This window comes from Leopardus geoffroyi, chromosome A1, assembly GCF_018350155.1.
Source record: "Leopardus geoffroyi isolate Oge1 chromosome A1, O.geoffroyi_Oge1_pat1.0, whole genome shotgun sequence".
NCBI lineage: Eukaryota > Metazoa > Chordata > Mammalia > Carnivora > Felidae > Leopardus > Leopardus geoffroyi.
This window is the reverse complement of record NC_059326.1, coordinates 84,716,622-84,737,506: the sequence shown is the minus strand read 5'-3', so window position 1 is coordinate 84,737,506 and position 20,885 is coordinate 84,716,622. Positions and strand designations below refer to the sequence as shown.

The 20,885-nt window shown below is 41.1% G+C and overlaps 1 protein-coding gene across 1 annotated transcript in view; it reads right to left on the bottom strand.

The window, feature by feature from the left end:
- PGBD2 (piggyBac transposable element derived 2) overlaps positions 1-11,630 on the bottom strand; it is a 33,544-nt gene extending 21,914 nt beyond the window's left edge. The window contains exon 1 of the mRNA XM_045483163.1: positions 11,576-11,630. The gene's annotated coding sequence lies outside the window, so the exon portion shown is untranslated. The remainder of the gene's footprint in view (positions 1-11,575) is intronic.
- Positions 11,631-20,885: the final 9,255 nt, after the last annotated feature.

The following is a 20,885-nucleotide window of genomic DNA, read 5'->3' as shown; positions in this document are numbered from 1 at the left end:
GGTTTCAGCTCAGGTCATGACCTTATGGTTCATGAGATCAAACCCTGCATCGGGGTCTGGGAGTCTGCGCTGTCAACACAGAGCCTGCTTGGGATTCTTTCTCTCCCTCTCTCTCTACCCCTCCCCTGCTCATGCTTGCACGCTTGCACATGTGCTCTATGTCTCTCTCAAAAATAAGTAAATAAACATTAAAAAAAATTAAGGGGCACCTGGGTGCCTCAGTGGGTTGAGCATCCAACTTCAGCTCAGGCCATGATCTCGCAGTTCGTGAGTTCAAGCCCCACATCAGGCTCGCTACTGTCAGTGCAGAGCCCGCTTCAGATCCTCTGTCCCTCTCTCCTTCCACCCCTCCCCACTTGCACTCTCTCAAAAATAAATAAAATATTAAAAAAAATAAAAAGTATCTTGAAACAAATAAAAAAGAAACACAATATATCAAAACATATAGGATGCAGCAAATGATTTCTAGGAGAGAAGTTTATAGTTATAAACACATACATTAAATAAACAAAGATCCAAAAAAAAAAAAAAACTTCATATCTTAGGAACTATAAAAAGAATAGATGAATGGATTAAAAATATGTGATACAATAGAATATTATTCACCCATAAAAAGAACAAAATCTTGGGCCCCAGGTTACAAATGCAGAGGAGTAGGGTGACCCTAAGTTCGTCTCCTTCCTCGACCACAACTAGATAAATATCAAATCATTATGAACACCCAAGAAACCAATCTGAGGACTGAGAGAACAAAGGTGCACATCTACAAGCAGAAAAAAGACCACCCTGAGGAAGGTATGAGGTGCAAAGAACTGATTTAAGAGAGAAAAGCGCTGCAGGTGCTGCAAAGGACATAGAGCCCTGAATGTGGACAAAGAAGAGTTAAAGAGAATGAGAGAAAGAGTGAGAAAAAGAGTGAAAATGTGCAGGGGATTGCACAAGAAAACTCTTCCCCAAAACCACTGAGTGGCAAACGGAAAGGGTTTTAATATTGGAGGTTTTATAAACAGCAGAGTGCAGAGTCTAAAGTTTCAGAGATCAGTGCCATCACCGTGGTCATGCCTGGCAGCATTAGCAGTGTTCTGGTGGGGAAGGATGGCAGACACCCAGGAGCAGGCAGATCCCCTGGATCAGACAGGAAGAAAGAGTTCCCCTGTCTGGGGTGCATTGGTAGAGGTGATATGGCCTCTCTGGGGGCAAAAGATCCTGCAGGAGCCATTGAACTGCCCTGTTCATCAGCAAGGGAACAAAGATACTGGCTGAGGACAGCAAACCTTGGTGCTGGCTTTGTGCTGTGATTTACCATAAACTCCAAACTGCTGTGCAGCCACATGACTGTTTTCTGGGACTGCCAGCACTGGCCACAGCACACAGCAAGACCCTCCCCCAGAGGATCAGCAGAAGTCTGCACCTCAGGGTGAGTTTTGAAACTCAGTATTGCCACAGATAAAACACAGAAGTGCTGTGCCTCCTGGTAGGCAGACAGTTCATACATAGGATGATGACAGGTATCTGACAGAAGCTTGGAACAAAGGAGGGGTGACTCTTTGATCATCTGTGAGGCCTTCCTGAGGAGCAGGATGCATGAGGTCCTTGATCCAGAGAAAAGAAAGCAGGGAAAAACCATTCTTCCCCCACCCTTCAACTCTGACCAACTTCAGGGAACAAAACAGCATCACCAAGTGGAAGCTGGAGCCGCTTACTGCAAGCCTCACCCCACTGTGCTCTGCAAGTACAACTTGACTAGGGCAAGTCCTCCTGAGAATCAGAGCAATCAGCTCCTACCCCAGAATATCAGCACAAATCCCTCACATGCACCAAGTCTACTGATAATAAAGTGCTACAAAGCTTCAACTCTAGGGGAAACAAGATCTAGCCTCCTTTGGATTTATATATATGTATGTGTATATATGTGTGTGTATATACACATACATATATATACATATGTATATATATAAATACAGAAAAAGGAATTTTTGTTTATTCTTTTTCTATTTATTTTTATTGTTTATTTATTTATTATAAAAGAGAGACAAAATGTGCACGAGTGAGTAGGGGAGGGACTGACAGAGAGGGAGAGAATCCCAAGCAGGCTCTGCAATGTTAACACAGAGCCCAATGTGAGGTTCGATCTCACAAACTGTGAGATCATGACCTGAGCCAAAATCAAGAGTCAGACACTTAACTGGCTAAGCCACCCACATGCTATTTTATTTTTTAAATTATTATTTTATTCTATTTGTTTTCTTTTTCTTTTTTATTTTGGATCAAGTGTCTCTTAACAAGGAGACCAAAACACACTGAAGATCTAGCCTGCTTTCTTCTCTATCTCTCTTTCTCCCTCATTTTTTTTTTTGACCTCCAAAGTGACAAGTAGAAATTCATCCCATCCCAAAAGAAAAAAATGGAAAAATTCATGGCCAGAGATTTAATCAACACAGATAAAAGATGTCTGAACTAGAATTTGAAACAACAATTTTAAGGGTAGTAGCTGATATTGAAAAAAGCATAGAAGACACTAAGGAATCCATTACTACAAAGACAAAAGAACTAAAAACTAGTCAGGCCAAAATTAAAAATGCTATAACCGAGATACAAACCTGAATGGATGCCATGACAGAGAGGACGCAGAGGTAAGAATCAGTGATACAGAATCTAAAATTATGGAAAGCAATGAAGCTGAAAAGAAGAGGAAAAGAAAGGTTTCAGATCACAAATGTAGACTTTAGGAACTCAGTGACTCCTTAAACTGTTATAACATTCAAAACATAAGAGTCCCAGAAGATGCAGAGAAAAAGGTAGAGGGTTATCTGAGTAAATTATAGCTGAAAACTTCCCTAATCTGGGGAATAAAACTGACATCACAATCCCAAGAAGCACAGAGAACTCCCATTAAATTCAACAAAAGTTAGCCACCATGAAGACACATCATAGTCAAATACACAAAATAATACACACAAGGAAAAAACCCTGAAAGCACAGAGCAAAAAAGTCCTTCACCTATAAGGGAAAACATATCAGGTTCACAAAAGATCTGTCCACAGAAACTTTACAGGAGAGAAGGGAATAGCATGATATATTCAACGTGCTGAATAGGAATCATATGCAACCAAGAATGCTTTATTCAGAAAGGATGTTATTCAGAATAGAAGGAGAGATAAAGAGTTTCTCAGACCAGCAAAAACTAAAGGAGTTCATGACCACTAAACCAGCCCTGCAAGAAATAGTAACAGGGACTCTTTGAGTGGGGAAAAAAAAAAAACAAAACCAACAAGGATAGAAGGGAAAAGAGAACATCACCAGAAACACCAACTTTACATGTAACAAAATGGCACTAAATTCATATCTTTCAATAACCATTCTGAATGTAAATGGACTAAATATTCTAATCAAAAGACACAGGATGTCAGAACAGATTAAAAACAACAACAACAAGGAAAAACCAAGACCCCATCAATATGCTGCCTATAAGAGAGTCATTTTAACCTAAAGACAACTGCAGATTCAAAGTGAGGGGATGGAGAATCATCTATCATGCTAATGGCTGTCAAAAGAAAGCCACAGTACGCATACTTAGATCATACAAATTACATTTTAAATCAAAGTCAGTAACAAGATGTTGGTGAGGATGCTGTGAAAGGGGAACCCTTTTGCACTCTTGGTGGAAATGCAAACTCTGGAAAACAGTATGGAGGTGCCTCAAACAATTAAAAACAGAACTACCCTACGACCCACCAATTGCACTAGGTATTTATCCAAGTATACAAAAATGCTGATTCAAAGGAGCACATGCTCCACAATGTTGATAGCAGCACTATCGACAACAGCCAAATTATGGAAAGAGCCCAAATGTCCATCAACTGATAAATGGATAAAGAAGATGTGGTATATATCAGGGCGCCTGGGTGGCTCAGTTGGTTAAGCGTCCAACTTCGGCTCAGGTCATGATCTCCTGTCGGATCTTCAGCTCAGGTCTTTAGTTCAAGCCCCGCATCAGGCTCTGTGCTGGAGCCTGCTTCGGATTCTGTGTCTCCCTCTCTCTCTGCCCATCCCCCACTCATACTCTGTCTCTCTCTCAAAAATAAATAAAAATTTTTTTTTAAATATTAAAAAAAAAAGATGTGGTGTATATGTACAATGGAATACTAATTGGTGACCAAAAAGAATAAAATCTTGCCATTTGCAACAACATGGATGGAATTAGAGTGTATATGTGAAGCAAAATAGTCAGAGAAAGACAAATAATCATGATTTCACTCATATGTGGAATTTGAGAAACTCAACAGATGAACATAGAGGAAGGGAAGGAAAAATAAGACAAAAACAGAGAGGGAGGCAAACCATAAGAGACTCTTATATACAGGGAACTGATGGTTGCTGAAGGGATATTGCATGGGGGGATGCGCTAAATGGGTGATGGGCATTAAGGAGGGCACTGGTTGGGATGAGTACTGGGTGTTATATGTAAGTAATTAATCACTAAGTTCTACTCCTGAAATCATTTTTACAATATATTTTAACTAACTTGAATTTAAATAAAAAATAAATTAAAAAAAATTTTAAAAACATAAAGCAAAAAAAATAAATAAAAAATAAACCAAAGACTGTAACAGGAGATGAAGAAGTGCATTACATCACAGTTAAGTGGTCTATCCATCAAGAAGATCTAACAATTTGGGGAGGTTAAGTGTCCGACTTCAGCTCAGGTCATGATCTCATGGTTGGTGGGTTTGAGCCCCGTGTTGCAGTCTGTGTTGACAGCTCAGAGCCTGGAGCCTGCTTCAGATTCTATGTCTCCCTCTCTCTCTCTGACCCTCCCCTGCTCATGCTCTTTCTCTCTCTCTCTGTCTCTCTTTCTCTCAAAAATGATAAACATTTAAAAAATTAAAAACAAAAGATCTAACAATTTTAAATACTTAGGGTCCAATTGAGAGTTCCCAAATATAAGAATCAATTAATAACAAACATAAAGAAACTCATTGATAGAGAACTTTAACACCCAACTGACAGTAATGGACAGATCACTTAAGCAGAAAATCCACAAGGAAATAATGGCTTTGAATGACACACTGGAGCAGAAAGACTTAACAGACATATTCAGAACATTTCATCCTAAAGCAAAAGAATACATATTCATCTCAAGTGTACATGGAACATTCCCCAGAACAGATCACATTAGGTCACATATCAGTCCTCAACAGGTACAGAAATATCGAGATCATGCCCTTCATACTGTCCTATCACAATGCTATGAAACTTGAAGTCAACCACAAGAAAAAATATGGAAAGCCCTTGGAGGTTAAAGGACATCCTACTGAAGAATGAAAAGGATTAACCAGGAAATTAAAGAATTTAAAATGTACATGGAAGCAAATGAAAATGAAAATACGACAGTTCAAACCCTTTGGGATGTAGCAAAGGCGGACCTAAGAGGGAAATAGATCACAATATAGGCCTACCTCAAAAAGGAAGAAAAGTCTCAATACACAAGGTTACACAATAACCTTACACCTAATGAAGCTAGAAAAGGAAAAGCAAATAAAGTCTGAAGCCAGCAGAAGAAGGTAAATAATAAGGATTAGAGCACAAATAAATGGTATAGAAATTTAAAAAAAAAAAAAAGATCAACAAAATGAGGAGCTGGTTCTTTGAGAGAATTAATAAAATTGATAAACCCCTAGCCAGACTTATCAAAAAGAAAAGACAAAGGACCCAAATAAATAAAATCACAAATGAAAGAGGAGACATCACAACCAACACTTCAGAAATACAAACAACTCTAAGAGAATATTAAGAAAAATTATATGCCAACAAACTGGGCAATCTAGAAGAAATGGACAAATTTCTAGAAAAATACAAACTACCAAAACTAAAACATGAAGAAATAGAAAATTTGAATAGACCCGTAACTAGCCAAGAAATTGAATGTTATCAAAAATCTCCCAACAAGGGGCGCCTGGGTGGCGCAGTCGGTTGAGCGTCCGACTTCAGCCAGGTCACGATCTCGCGGTCCGTGAGTTCGAGCCCCGCGTCGGGCTCTGGGCTGATGGCTCAGAGCCTGGAGCCTGCTTCCAGTTCTGTGTGTCTCTCTCTCTCTCTGCCCCTCCCCCGTTCATGCTGTGTCTCTCTCTGTCCCAAAGGTGAATAAACGTTGAAAAAAAAAAAAAAAAAAAAAAATTAAAAAAAAAAAAAAAAAATCTCCCAACAAACAAAAGTCCAAGGCCAGACAACTTGCCAGGGGAATTCTACCAGACATTTAAAGAAAAGTTAATATATACCCTGCTCAAATTGTTCCAAAAAACAGAAATAGAAGGAAAACTTCCAGTCTCATTCTACAAGGCCAGCATTACCTTAATCCAAAAATGAGAAAGAGAACCCACTAAAATAGAGAACAGGCCAATATTCCCAATGATCATGGATACTAAAATCCTCAACAAGATACTAGCAAATTGTATCCAACAGGACTTAAAAGATTTATTGCCCACAATCAGCGGTATTTATTCCTTGGATTCAGGGGTAGTTCAGTGTTCACAAATCAATCAATATGATACACATTAAAAAAAAAAAAAAGCCACGAACCATATGATCCTCTCAATAAATGCAGAAAACGTATTTGACAAAGTATAGCATACATTCTTGAAAAAAAAGCCCTCAGCAAAATAGGGATAGATGAAACATACCTCAACATAATAAAGTCCGTATCTGAAAGACTCCACAGCTCATACAATCCTCAATGGGGAAAAACTGAGAGCCTTTCCTCTATGGTCAGGAAGAAGACAGGGTTGTCCACTCTCACCATACTATTTAACATAGTATTGTAAGTCTTAGCCTCAGCAATCAGACAGCAAAAAGAAACAAAAAGTATTCAAATCACCAAGGAAGAAGACAAACTTTCACTATTTGCAGAAGACATGTTACTTATTTAGAAATCCCAAAAGACTTCACCCAAAAATTGCTAGAACTGATAAATGAATCCAGCAAAATTGGAGCGTACAATTTCAATGTACAGAAATGTATTGCATTAAACAACAATAACGACACAGCAGAAATCAAGGAATCAATCCCATTTACAATTGCACCAAAAACCGTAAGATACCTAGGAATAAACCTAACCAAAGAGGTAAGAGATCTGTACTCTGAAAACCATAGAACACTTATGAAAGAAATTGAAGAGGACACAAAGAAATGGAAAACCATTCCATGTTCATGGATTGGAAGAACATTGTTAAGATGTCTACATTTTACACAATGCAATCTACACATTTAATGTAATCCCTGTGAATACCCTGCCCCCATACCACCAGCATTTTTCACAGAGCTACAACAAAGAATCCTAAAATTTGTATGGAACCAGAAAAGACCCCAGATAGCCAAGCAATCCTGAAAAAGAAAAGAAAAGCTGGAGGCATCACGATTCCAGATATCACGCTCTATTACAAAGCTGTAATCATCAAGACACTATGGTACTGGCACAAAAACACACACACAGATCAATGAAACAGATAGAAAATGCAGGAATGGAACCACAATTATATGGTCCATTAATCTTCAACAAAGCAAGAAAGAGTATCAAATAGAAAAAAGTCTCTTTAAAAAATGGTGCTGGGAAAACTGGACAGCAACATGCAGAAGAATGAAACTAGACCACTCTCTTATAACATACATAAAAATAAATTCAAAATGGATGAAAGACCTAAATGTGAGACAGAGAACCATCAAAATTCTAGAGGAATTTTGCTGTATTACAGGCAGCAACCTCTTTGACCTTGGCCACAGCAACTTCTTACTAGATACATCACTGGAGGCACAGAAACAAAGCAAAAATGGGCTACTGGAACTTGATGAATATAAAAAGATCCTGCACAGTGAAGTAACTATCAACAAAACTGAAAAACAACCTAGGGAACAGGAGAAGATATTTCCAAATGATATATCTGACTGATAAAGGGTTAGTATCCAAAATCTATAAAGAACTTACCAAACTCAGCACCCAAAAACAAATAATCCAGTAAAGAAATGGGAGAGGACATGAACAGAAACTTTTCCAAAGAAGACATCCAGATGGCTAATGGACACATGAAAAGATGCTCACCATCACTCATCATCAGGGAAATATGAATCAAAATCACAATGACATACCACCTCACACCGGTCAGAATGGCTAAAATTAACAACACAAGAAACAACAGGCATTGGCGCGATTGTGGAGAAAGGGAAACCCTTTGGCCCTGCTGGTGGGAATGCAAACTGGTACAGCCACTCTGGAGAACAGTACGGAGGTTCCTCAAAAAGTTAAAAATAGAACTACATTATCATCCAGCAATTGCACTATTAGATATTTACCCAAAGGATACAAAAATACAGATTCAAAGGGGTCAACGCACCCCAACGTTTATCACAGCCTTATTAACAATAGCCGAACTATAGAAAGAGCCCAAACGTCCATCAACTGATGAATGGATAAAGAATGGACACATGGACACACACACACACACACACACACACACACACACACACACACAGGAACATTATCACTCAGCCTTCAAAAAGAATGAAATCTTGCCATTTGCAAAGAGGTGGATGGAGCTATAGTATTTTATGCTAAGTGAAATAATTCATTCAGGAAAAAACAAATAACCACATAATTTTACTCAAATATGCAACTTAAGAAACAAAACAGATGAACATACGGAAGAGGAAAAAAAAAGAGAGGGAAGGAAACCATAAGAGACTCTTAATGATGGAGAACAAACAAGGTTGATGGAGTGGTGGGTGGGGATGGGCTAAATGGGTGTTGGGTAATAAGGAGGGCACTTGTGATGATGAGCACTGGATGTTGTATGTAAGTGATGGATCATTTTATTCTACTCCTGAAACCAATATTGCACTGTATGTTAACTTGTACTTAAATAAAAATTAAATATATATATATGGCTAGATAAAGAAAATGTGGTATATACTTACAATGGAGTATTATTCAGTCTCAAAAAGGAATAAAATCTTGTTACATGTTATAGCATGGATGAAACTTAAGGATATTATGCTAAATAAACCAATCACAAAAAGACAAACACTGTAGGATTCCATTTATATGAGGTATCTAAATTACTCCAATTCATAGAAACAGAAAGTAGAAGGGTGGTTGCTAACACCAGTGGAGGGTGGAGGGGGAAATGGGGAGATGATGCTTAATGGGTATAGAGTTTCAATGTTGCAAGATAAAAGTGTTCTCAAGATTGGCTGTACAACAATTTGAGTATATTAACACTAGTGAAAAGCAGTTAATATGGCAAATTTTATTTTATGTTAATTTTTACAATTATCAGAGAAAAAGAAGGTAACTTCTAGAGAAAAAATCTCCTACTTGCTAGAAGGATATAATAATTTTAAATTTTATGCACTTAATAACAACCTCAAAATAAAGTAAAAATTAATTGTCCGGGAGTTCGAGCCCCGCGTCGGGCTCTGGGCTGATGGCTCAGAGCCTGGAGCCTGTTTCCGATTCTGTGTCTCCCTCTCTCTCTGCCCCTCCCCCGTTCATGCTCTGTCTCTCTCTGTCCCAAAAATAAATAAACGTTGGAAAAAAAAAAAAAAAATTAACTGCAGAAGCTGACAAATCCATCACAGTAGTGAGAGATTCAATACACCTCTTTCAGTGATTAATGATCAAGCAGACAAAATTACTGAGACCTGAACAGCAAAACTGACAACGTTTGGTCTATCCTAAACAGCAGTGATGTCAGCAAGATGGAAGAACAGAAAGTCCCTATCTTGTGTCTCCCTACACAATGATTTGGCAGCCAACCACAGAAAAGTGCCTTTGTAGGTGCTTTGGGATCCAGGTAGGAGGCTTCTAAACTGGGGTGAACCAAGACTAAGGAAAGCTTCTTTGAAAAAAAGGCCAGCACTCTGGTGGCAAGTTCACCAAATGCAGCGTGGCCTACAAACCAAAGGCAGCCTCAACACCCTAGGGACTGAGCTCCAGGCCTGCCTGGCCATAGTCCTGCAACCAATCCCATGTGCCAAGGAACTTAGGAAGAGTCACAGTGTCCACACACCAATAATAGGTCCCCCAGCCTTGGACCAGACTACGGATCCCAAAGCACCCCTGTGCCCAGGCTTTAGTCTGCCCTTAGTCCTGCTCACCCAGGGACCCAGCAGCACCCATCCATTCTTCTAGTATGAGGCCTGCTGACCTCAGTATCAGCTGTGGACCCAGAAGCAGCCCTGAGACATGGTTTCAGCCTCTCTCTGCCACAGTCTAGGGTAGGTCCAGGGAACCAGTGGGAGACACACCAATCCAATCCCCCAGTGGCAGAACAGCTAATCTTAGTCCCAGCTGTGGTCCCTGAAGCAGTCCTGTGGTTCAGCTGCAGCCTTGACTGAATGTGGTCCCAAAGGCAGTCACATCCACCTGGGGACCAGCAAGAACCACATCTGTCCGCAGAAAGTATTAGCCATAAAGAAAATGATAAATTACACCACATTTAAGTTAAGAACTTCTTAGTTCATCGGAAGAAACTCATAAATAGAAAAAGTTATCTGTAACAAATATAAGGGATTAGTATCTAGGAGACCCAAAGAATCTAAGATATACAAAGAAATCAGAGGAACAATTAAGAAAAACACAAATAACACAACAGGAAAATGGGTAAAAGGATATCAGCAGGTACTTCTCAAAGGAAATACAAACAACATGCAAACATGAAAAGACAGTCAATCTCATTACTATTAGGGAAATAAAAATTTCAATCACGATTGAGGTATCATTTCACACATCACTTCACTAGGTTGGCAAAAATTTTAAAGGCAGACATTATCAAGTATTGGAGAGGACCATGAGTCATACAAGAGGCCTCATAGTGCTGGAAGGAGTGTAAAAGGTGCATTAGTATCTATGCCCAAACCCACACCCAGCAATCCACCCCAAGTATTTACCCTAGGGCAAGAGTTCTCAGCCTCAGCAATGACACTGGGGACTAAACAATTCTTCAGTGTGTGGGAGGGCTGGAGATGGGGAGGCTGTCCTGTGCATTACAGAATGTTTAGCAGCATGCATGACCTCTACCCATTAGAGACAGTAGCACCTCACTTGCCAGTTATGACAACAAAAAAGGATCTCCCTTTTTTTGTTGTATAATGAAATACAACAAAAAAAGTGAATGAAGAACTTCAGCCACACACACCACTGAATGAATTGCTAAAAAATTCATTAGCAAAAAAATTCATTAGCAAAAAAACCCCACATACTTCATTACATGCATTCATTTTATAAGGACCAAAAAGGTAAACAAAACTAAAGTATGTATTATCTGGAAATACACACATACACACGGTAAAACCATAAAGAAATGCAAGGAAATGATTAAAAGATACTTCAGGACAGTGGTTACCTCTGAAGAAAAAAGATGAACTGGAGCAGACAGATAAATGACTTCTAAGGTTTGGATAAGGTTCCATTTCTTAAACTGAGCAGGATATTGAACATTGTTTCATTATTTTTGTTCACATGCATTTTATATATTTTTTGCACACTCACACAGACACACACAAAGGCACAAGGATATTTGCACACCCGTGAGCAAATACTAGCGAGTTGATCCACTCTGTGCCCCTCAGGAAGACTGCTGTCTGCGGTGATGAAGGAGTGGCAGGCAGAAGGTATTCTGTGGTGTTCCAGAACACATGTATCTTGCACAACTAGAGGAAGAAAATTAGAAAACAGTTATCTCCCCACTCTATAGTCTCATGAAGCGTCTCTTTACAGAATCCTTATTTCTCAAAGCCCAGCCAGCCCACATCCCAGCTTGTCCACACAGTGTCTCTGACCACCTCACCTCTTCCTCTGGTCTACTTGACGCTGCATATAAATTCCCCTACAGCCCAACCACACAAGATGCAGGCATCACGGAAACAAGTCCCACAAGCCCTTAGTGTATCTGAGTATGTGACTATAACCTCCATGGGCCTCCCACCTCCCTTCTTCTCTGACCTTCCTCAGCACTCAGGCAGGCTGGCTATAGATGCTAGGTGTCTAAACAGTAGGAGAAAGACCTTGGTCCTTCAACCCCTCTCCCCACCTCCCATTCACAAATCTGCAGCCTGGTAAGAGTGTAGACCATGGAGCCACCAGTGGCAAGCTCTGTAACAATGGGTAAGTCGCTAACCTTGTCTGTGCCCACATCTCCTCACCTATAAAATATCTTCATGGTACCAATCCTAGTGGGGTCACTGTGAAGATAAGAGTCAAGGCATGTGAAGCACATACAAGGGGCCTGGCTCTAAAAGTGTTAGCTATCATTTGAGATCCACAATCCCTCCCCCACAATTCTCAGAAGTCAAAAATGCTGTGAAAACTGAACAATTCTTCAAAATGTACCAACAAACTCTGGCAACAAAATCTAAAATGATGTGAGGCTCCCTGCAATCTCTATTTCTAACTGTAGGTATCCATACATTTTGCTGCAGAAATCCTGTGTTTGATTAGGGGTGCTTTAGTATGACTTTGATAAAATCCAAAAGCGTTTGGCCAGTTTGGGGTCAGATAATGTGACCTGGTTACCATTTCACAGTCATGCTAACCCTCAGCAGCTCAGCTCATTACCTTTTTCTCTGTTGTGCCCTAGGCGGTCCTCTTCCACTCACTGACATTCAGTGACCGCCCCCAATCAGTCATTCTGACACTGGCCCATCCTCACAATCTGCCAAGAACCTTCCCAGATCACAACTGCACAGGCCTTGGTATTAGATCAAGGCCACTAAACAGCCTGGTCCTGAGCCTTCCCCTACCGAGCCCCTGCCTAGGCTCAGGCCACCCTATGTCCTGCAATGTTCTTATCTAAGTCAAGAGTTACTGCATGTTGACCTCACCAAGTGCCCCCATGGCCAGGCAGTTGCCTGGTAAATTTATTCACCTTTATATCCCCAGAAGCCAACACAACTCCTAGCATGCAGTATGCACCCAATAAATACTTGCCGAACTGAACAAATGAGCAAATGGCCATACTTCAGGGAACCTAATCCACCTTATCAGGCCTTCATTTTCATCTTCACCTTTTGACTTTCAGTCACTTATTCAGAACAGAACTAGGAACTCTTGATATATGATTGACCCTTACCAAAATATACTTATAAAGATTCTCTGAAACTGTGAGAAATAAGCCTTTTTTTTTTTTTTTTTTTTTTTAGCAAAGGAATATCTTTAAAGATTATAGGCAGAATACGACACAATCACTTGGACAAGCTTATTCTGACTGTGGTGCAGCCAAGTGAGGGCACCAAAGCAAGTACAGGTAGACAAAAGGCAGGATGGTGGTTCCCATAGAGAAAAGCGGGCCAGCCCAGGGAGAATTCAAAAAGGTAACCAAATCTGTATTGACTGCAGGCTAGAGCTGGGGGAAGAGCTGACAAGGGATGCCTTCCCCAGAAGTGTCTGGGTGGCTAGGGTAAGGTGATGTCATTCACAGAAATTGGGGGCACTAGAAGAGGACCAGATGTGAGTGAGCTCAAGGTGCCTTATGCTCATATTCAGACAGAAACGCTTTTGAGATAACCCAGAAACGTATCATGTAGGCCACAGGCTAAGCAAGTCTGGGACAGAGAAATGACCTGGGCTGGACCTGGGTTTGCTCAAAACCACAACAATCCTTAAAGCCACAAGAGATCACCCAGGGAAGATGCCCAGACTGAAAGAGAAGATGGCCAAGGAGGGCATCTTCAGAGATTTGAGGACAAAAGGAGATAGGCCTGATAAGTAGAAGGAGAATCAAGAGAGGCTGGCTAGGACCAGGATGGGTCAAGGCACAGAGGATGACCAAAGCTGCCACTCTCTATTGGGCCTGGCAGGGAGGAAGAAAAGACCCTCTGATTTGAGATCTGGTGCTTCCAATGCCACTCTGAAGGGGAGAGAGCCTCTACTGGTTAAAATGTAAATTTGTCCAATAAGACAACTAAATGCAACTAAATACTGACTTGGATCCTATACCACAGAAAAGAAATGGGCTAGACAAACAGACTGATCTGAATAGAACCTGTAGATGTTAGTGTCCTAGTTTTGCGGTTCTGTTAAATTAGATGTTAACATTTGGGGAGTCCAAGTGAATAGAATGAGAATTCTTTGTACTAGTTTCTAAACTTTTTCTTAATTCTGAAACTATTTCGAAAATATTTCTTTAATAAGACATTTTACAAATGTAAATGCCTCAAAGTTGAGCCACGTGCAAAACGGCTGGGGAAAAGCCTTTGTGAGACACCAGCCCCCTCCCCTCCTCTTCCCCATTACAAAATCAAACGGAGAATAGGAAAACAAAAGGCACTCCGCGATCGCAGAGACAGGCAGAAGCACCCAGCAAGTCTCCGCTCAGGGTCACCCCTCCCTGAGGGTGCTCCCTCCCCTGAGGGAGCGCGGCCCGAGACTCGCCCCCTACCAGGTCTCACCGCAGCCGGGACTCCGCCCACAGGTGGCGACCACTCAACTCCCGTACATCCTGCTTCAGCGCATTCCCGCCCAGCCCAAAGGTTCTAGGTTCTCTCGGCTGAGTCCGCACCGCCCTCAGCCCGCCTCCCGCCCTACAGCGGGAGTGCCGCTGTTCGGCCTTAGGAGCCCAGAAGCCCATTGTCCCCATACCAGTCCCTCGTAACCACTATCCGCGCGCGGCGCTGAGGGCCAAAGCCTGGGATGCCGTTGAGAAAACGCAACGCCAGGCCCCACCGCTCCCGAACCCAAACCAGGGCGGTCCGCAACGCGAGCGGGCCGACGCCTACCTGCGCGCCGTGCGGGCTGAAGTCTCGCTGAGCTGCGCTGGACACAGCGCGAGGCAGGGAACCCCAAAGCGCCGGGCCGCGCCCGCCTCGGGCGTCGCGGCCGCGCAACGTCCGGCACCAGAGCGCTCTGGGCGCCTGGGCTTGCCTTCTGTGTCCCGCCCCCAGTCACGCCCCCGACCACGCCCCCGACCACGCCCTGACCCGAGCAACCACAGAGAGTCCAGGGCCTCCGCAGAGCCTAGAGGGACCTTGGAAGTACCTCCGCGAGGCGGTCTGAGCTGCATAAGTGTCCGAAGAATCTCCTGTTTGCTCCGCTCACACTGCTCTCTCCCGTGTTAGTCTAGGCACTTTTCTCGCCCCTGGTCACAGAAGCAGGAGGCTTTTTTCTATCTAGGATGGTGGTTCTGTAAACAGAATGAGTTAGGGGGGCCTCTGGAAAAGTACAAACTTCGCTTTCTCTACATAAGAAAAGTCATTTTAAGACCCTGACCATCTTGTGAAAGAATTTAAAAGCAAATAGCCGCTATCAAGCCAGAAGATACCCTAGTCACGTATGGGACAATATAATCAGTGCTAAAACTCCCAGTGCTGACTCAAAAGTGAAGACTGACCTGACACACATACTTGAGTTAACTTTACAGAATCTAAACCACTTTGAGCACTCAGGTACAAGACCTACTGGAGCCATTGAACTAATAATGCTCACCTGGTTGGACCTTGTGAGTTCAACCTGGAGACAGTCGACTTAAGATGACTTTTACCCTAATTCCTTGTTGTCTTCCCCATTGTGCAAGCCTTTCAGGAGTATGAATGCTCCCTTAGCTTAAAATTTACCCAATTTTGTTGTTCAAGGAGACTCTCTTGGGAAAGACCACCCTTTACCTGTTGCAAGTAAAACTCTTACTCTTCCTATTCTTTGGGTTCATTGTGTATTTTGGCTCCACATCCACCAAGAGGTGAACTTAGTTTTGGGTAACAGTTTTCCAGACCAATAGCTGCTTCACCTGGGAACTTGGTAAAAAAGCAAATCCTGGAGTTCCACCCCAAACCTACTGAATCAGAAACTGAGGGCAGGCCCAACATCCCTTGAGGTGATCCTGATACAAAGTAGGTTTTGAAAACCACTGGTCTGTGACAAGTTTTCTCAACCTCCATACTCTGGACATTTTGGCCTGGATAATTCTCTGTTGTGGGGGTCTGTCCTGTGCTTTATGGGTAGAGTCACCATAAAATACAAGGTGACCAGTTAAATTTGATTTTCAACTAAACAACAGTGTTAATTTAAGATTCAAATTTAACTGAGAGTCCTGTATTTTATTTGGAGACACTACCCTACATGTATTTTTATTTGCAAAATCTGAAAATTCTGATTATAGGATATTTGAACATCCCTGGCCTCTACCTATTAGGTGCCAGTAGCACACCACACCCTTGCCCCTACAGTTATGACCACTAAAAATGTCTCCAGTATGCTCATTGTTAAATAAAAAATTCATCTGACTAAATTTAAAGATCTAAGTTGTTTTATTAAATCATTCACAAATTGGGGAGCGTTCCCTCTAGCAAATGGAGGAAAGTTCTGAGGAGTTATACAAAATTGAAGTTTTTTATAGAAGAAAGGTGGGGCAAGAAAATTACTAGCAAAGGAAAAGGATTGTTCCTAGAAAGACCACTTTCCTTGTGGGTAAAGGCAAGGGGTTTCATTGTGGAATTGACCTCATCTGCCTTTGGGGGATGGAGAGGGCCTATTATGGAAAACTGGCACTGATCAAAAAAATTCCTGACTTACCAGTAAACAAACACTACATTTCTGGGGGAGGTTGAAATTGCAATTTTTAAATTTTTTTTTTTGTTTATAATTTATTTTCTTTTCTTTTTTAAATTTGTTTAACATTTATTTATTTTTGAGAGACAGAGGCAGAGCATGACCAGGGGAGGGGGAGAGAGAGAGAGAGAGAGAGAAAGAGAGAGAGAGAGAGATACAGAATCTGAAGCAGGCTCCAGGTTCTGAGCTGTTTGTTAGCCCAGAGCCTGATGCAGTGCTCGATGCAGGGCTCGAACTCAGAACTGAAAGACCATGCATGACCCGAGCTGAAGTTGGACGCTCAACTAACAGAGCCACCCAGGTGCCCCTATTTTCTTTCTTTTTTAAAATTTTTTTTTTCAACGTTTATTTATTTTTGGGACAGAGAGAGACAGAGCATGAACGGGGGAGGGGCAGAGAGAGAGGGAGACACAGAATCGGAAACAGGCTCCAGGCTCTGAGCCATCAGCCCAGAGCCTGACGCGGGGCTCGAACTCACGGACCACGAGATCATGACCTGGCTGAAGTCGGACGCTTAACCCACTGCGCCATCCAGGCCAGGACAACTTTGCCTAAAATAATGGGTTCATGGACAATAATTTCCTTTTTGTCAATTCCTCTCTATCTTTAAAAACCTTTCCGATGGTGCCTGGGTGGCTCAGTTGGTTAGCATCTGACTTAGCTCAGGTTATGATCTCATGGTTTGGTTCAGTTCCTGACCTCAAGCCCACATCAGCACAGAGCCTACCTTGGATCTTCTGCCCCCACCCCCCGCCCCTACCCCACTCATTCATGCTTTTTCTCTCTCTCTCTCAAAAATAAATTAAAAAACGTTTAATTTTTTTTTCCCTTTTCTGTAGACCTTTGGAACTCCCCTCTACTTTCCAGACAGGATGCTGTGTGATTCATGAATCAATATATAAAGCCAATTAGATTTTTAAATTTATTCTGTTGAGTTTTTGTTATTTAACAGATTTGGTATCAGCAGTGTCATTCGAAGCAAACTTTTGGCAACATTCAGGGACAATGCAAAAAAAGAAAAAAAATAAGCATGCTCTCCATGAATCCTTTGAAGTCCCTGTCCTTCTCACATTTCCAAGGGCTATAAGTAAGTTCTTCTCAGTTCTGACTTCCACACTTTCTGCATTCAAACTTTCAAATCTAATTGGCATTCTTTTACAAGGCACATCAACTTGAGCTGCCAGGAGATATTCCCAGAGGCAACCGAGCTTCCATAAATATGGAACCCAGTTGATCTGCCATGTTTGCCTGGTGCCCAACTGAGCTGGCAGAGGATGTTCCCAGGGCCAAACTCTACCTTTCAGATCACAATTGCCTGGGTAGAAAACCTCAACAGTTTCCATGGGAATTGGTGATAGTGTGCACACAAGGCATTCTTGTGACCAGGAGGCACTAACATTTTGTGGTTACTGTCAATACATTAAGGTGCACACGTGGGGTGCCTGGGTGGCTCAGTCAGTTAAGCGTCTGCCTTCAGCTCAGGTCATGGTCTCGCGGTCTGTGGGTTCGAGCCCCGCGTCGGACTCTGTGCTGACAGCTCAGAGACTGGAGCCTGTTTCAGATTCTATGTCTCCTTCTCTCTCTGACCCTCCCCTGTTCATGCTCTGTCTCTCTCTGTCTCAAAAATAAATAAAGGTTAAAAAAAAGACTTTTAAAAAGGTGCAGATATTCGTCTTGTTTTATGTAGATAAGGGCTATTGCTAACGGGCATTTCCGAGACCGAAAAGCTGCAAAATTGGGGGGTGTGAGTTTAGGACTGAAAGTCTATTAGATCATTTGCTACTTCAAGAAGACTCTTATGTTAGGATAAGTTGGTCATGGAATGGGTTAGGTTCACACTAATTTGCCCGCCAACTGCAAGAAAATCTCCACGCAACAAGATATATTGTAAAACATGCACAATCCTCTATCCAGTGGCACATCCCTTTTAGGTAGTAGTTCAAGTCTGAGAAACCCAAAGGCTTAGCTAATGGATCCTTAAGTTCTAGATTCAAGCATGACACCTTCCAGCATACCAATTTATTTTATGTCCAAGAACTATAGTCCTAAAAGTTGCAGATATTTAGCAAAAACAACAAAATCTTACTAAGCATGTCTTGTGTCCTGAGGAATTTGGCTTGGTAACCATCAGATTGGGGGCCCCCAAGTAGGGCAGAAAAGAAAAGTGAGTTGCAAAATGAACAAACCTTTTAGAATCTCTAAAAGAAAGTTTCATTTGAACCAGAGTTGAGACAGCTGCCCAAGAAACACCATCTTCCCAAAGAAGGGAGTGCTCTGGAAAATGAAATTTTTACAGGGTTATATACTTTTTACATCTTGTAAGAGCTCAAATATTATAGACTAACATATAGGCAGGAATCACAAGTAGTAACATCAAGGAATGCATGGATAAGATGCATTGTCTTTAAGGACAAGATAGTTTTCCTTTAGAATACTCATTTACAAGGCAAATGTACAATGCATGCTTGGAGGACGTGAATACAGTTTCAACTCCCTCAGATATGTAGCCTTTAACCAGTCACCAGGGAGATTTGTTAGTCAGTTTTAGGAAATTTAATGGTAGATACTCTCTGTTCCCCTCAGGAGGGCAACCTTGCCTACATCAATAAATTCTTTGCTAATAATTTTCTTTTTTCTACTTTTAAAAGCCTTTTCTATAGCTTTTTGGACATCACATCTACTTGCTATATGTGGAGCTGCCTGATCCATGAATAAATTTATAAAGCTAAACAGGTCTCTAAAATTTACTTGGTTGAATTCTTGTTATTTAACATTGTAAAGTGTGTTACAAAATATAAGTTATATATAAGAAATATATACATAATAAATATAAGTTATGACAATTTGTGACATCCTCAGCCAATGTTACAATCAAGTTTGTCATTGTTCATTTCACTTATATGCAGTGAGGCCATGGACACCAGATACAACAGAGAACAAAATGTGCTTGTTCTCATGGACTCACTTTCTAATAGGGGAGGCACTCAAGAAACAAGTAGTATGTAATGTGTCAAAATGTGGTTTATTTAACACATTTTTGTGGTATTGCTTTATTTAGCAAGTTAAGAGGATAAGGAATGATCGCTATAAGGGTGGGGTGCTATTTTAGGTAATGTAAAGGTAGTGTTTCTCAGATTACTTTACTCCCCAGAACCTGTGTCTCATTTGTTCCTTCATTCAACAAATGTCTAATGAATAGCACTCTGTGACACTCATTCTTCTCCTCCAAGCACTGTAGTTAAAACAGTGAGGAAAAAAAGCCCACACCTTTTCTTCATGGTACTTACATTCCAGTGAGAAAAACAATAAACAAACAAGTAAAATATATGTTAGAGACTGCTATGGAAAAAAATAAAGTGGGAAAGGGAATAGCAAATCCAGTTTTACATAATGTGGTCAGGGAAGACCTCACTGTGAAAACTATATCTGAGTGAAAAGCCAAGAGATATGAAGAACAAACCATTCAGAATTCAATAGGAAAAATAATTTAGGCAAAAAGAATAGCATGTTCAAAAGCCCTGGAGTGAAAACATGCTTAGCAAGTTTGAGGAACAGCATGACGAGCTGAGTGAATAAGGAGAGTCAAAGAAATGAAGTCAGCCAGGAGGAGGTCAAAGTTCACTCTTTGAAGACGACAGGATACTCTATATGTAAAACCCAAAAGACTCCACCAAAATACTGCTACAACTGATTCATGAATTCAGCAAAGTTGCAGGATATAAAATCAACACACAGAAATCGGTTGCATCCCTATGCAAAGAGAAATCACGGAATCGACCCCATTGACAATTACACCAAAAACCATAAAACACCTAGGAATAAATCTAACCAAAAAGGTGAAAAAATCTATACACTGAAAACTATAGAAAGCTTAAGAAAGAAATTGAAGAAGACACAAAAAAATGGAAAAATATTCCATGCTCCTGGATTGGAAGAACAAATATTTTTAAAATGTCAATACTACCAAAAGCAATCTATATATTGAGTGTAATACCTATCAAAATAACATGAGCATTCTTCACAGAGCTAGAACAAACAATCCTAAAATTTTTATGGAACCAGAAAAGACCCTGAATAGCCAAAGCAATCTTGAAAGAGAAAAACCAAAGCAGGACGCATCACAATCCTGGACGTCAAGCTATAACACAGACTGTAATCATCAAGACAGTATGGTACTGGCACAAAAACAGACACTCAGATCAGTAGAACAGAATAGAGAACCCAGAAATGGACCCACAAACGTACGGCCAACTAATCTTTGACAAAGCAGGAAGGAATATCCAATGGAATAAAGATA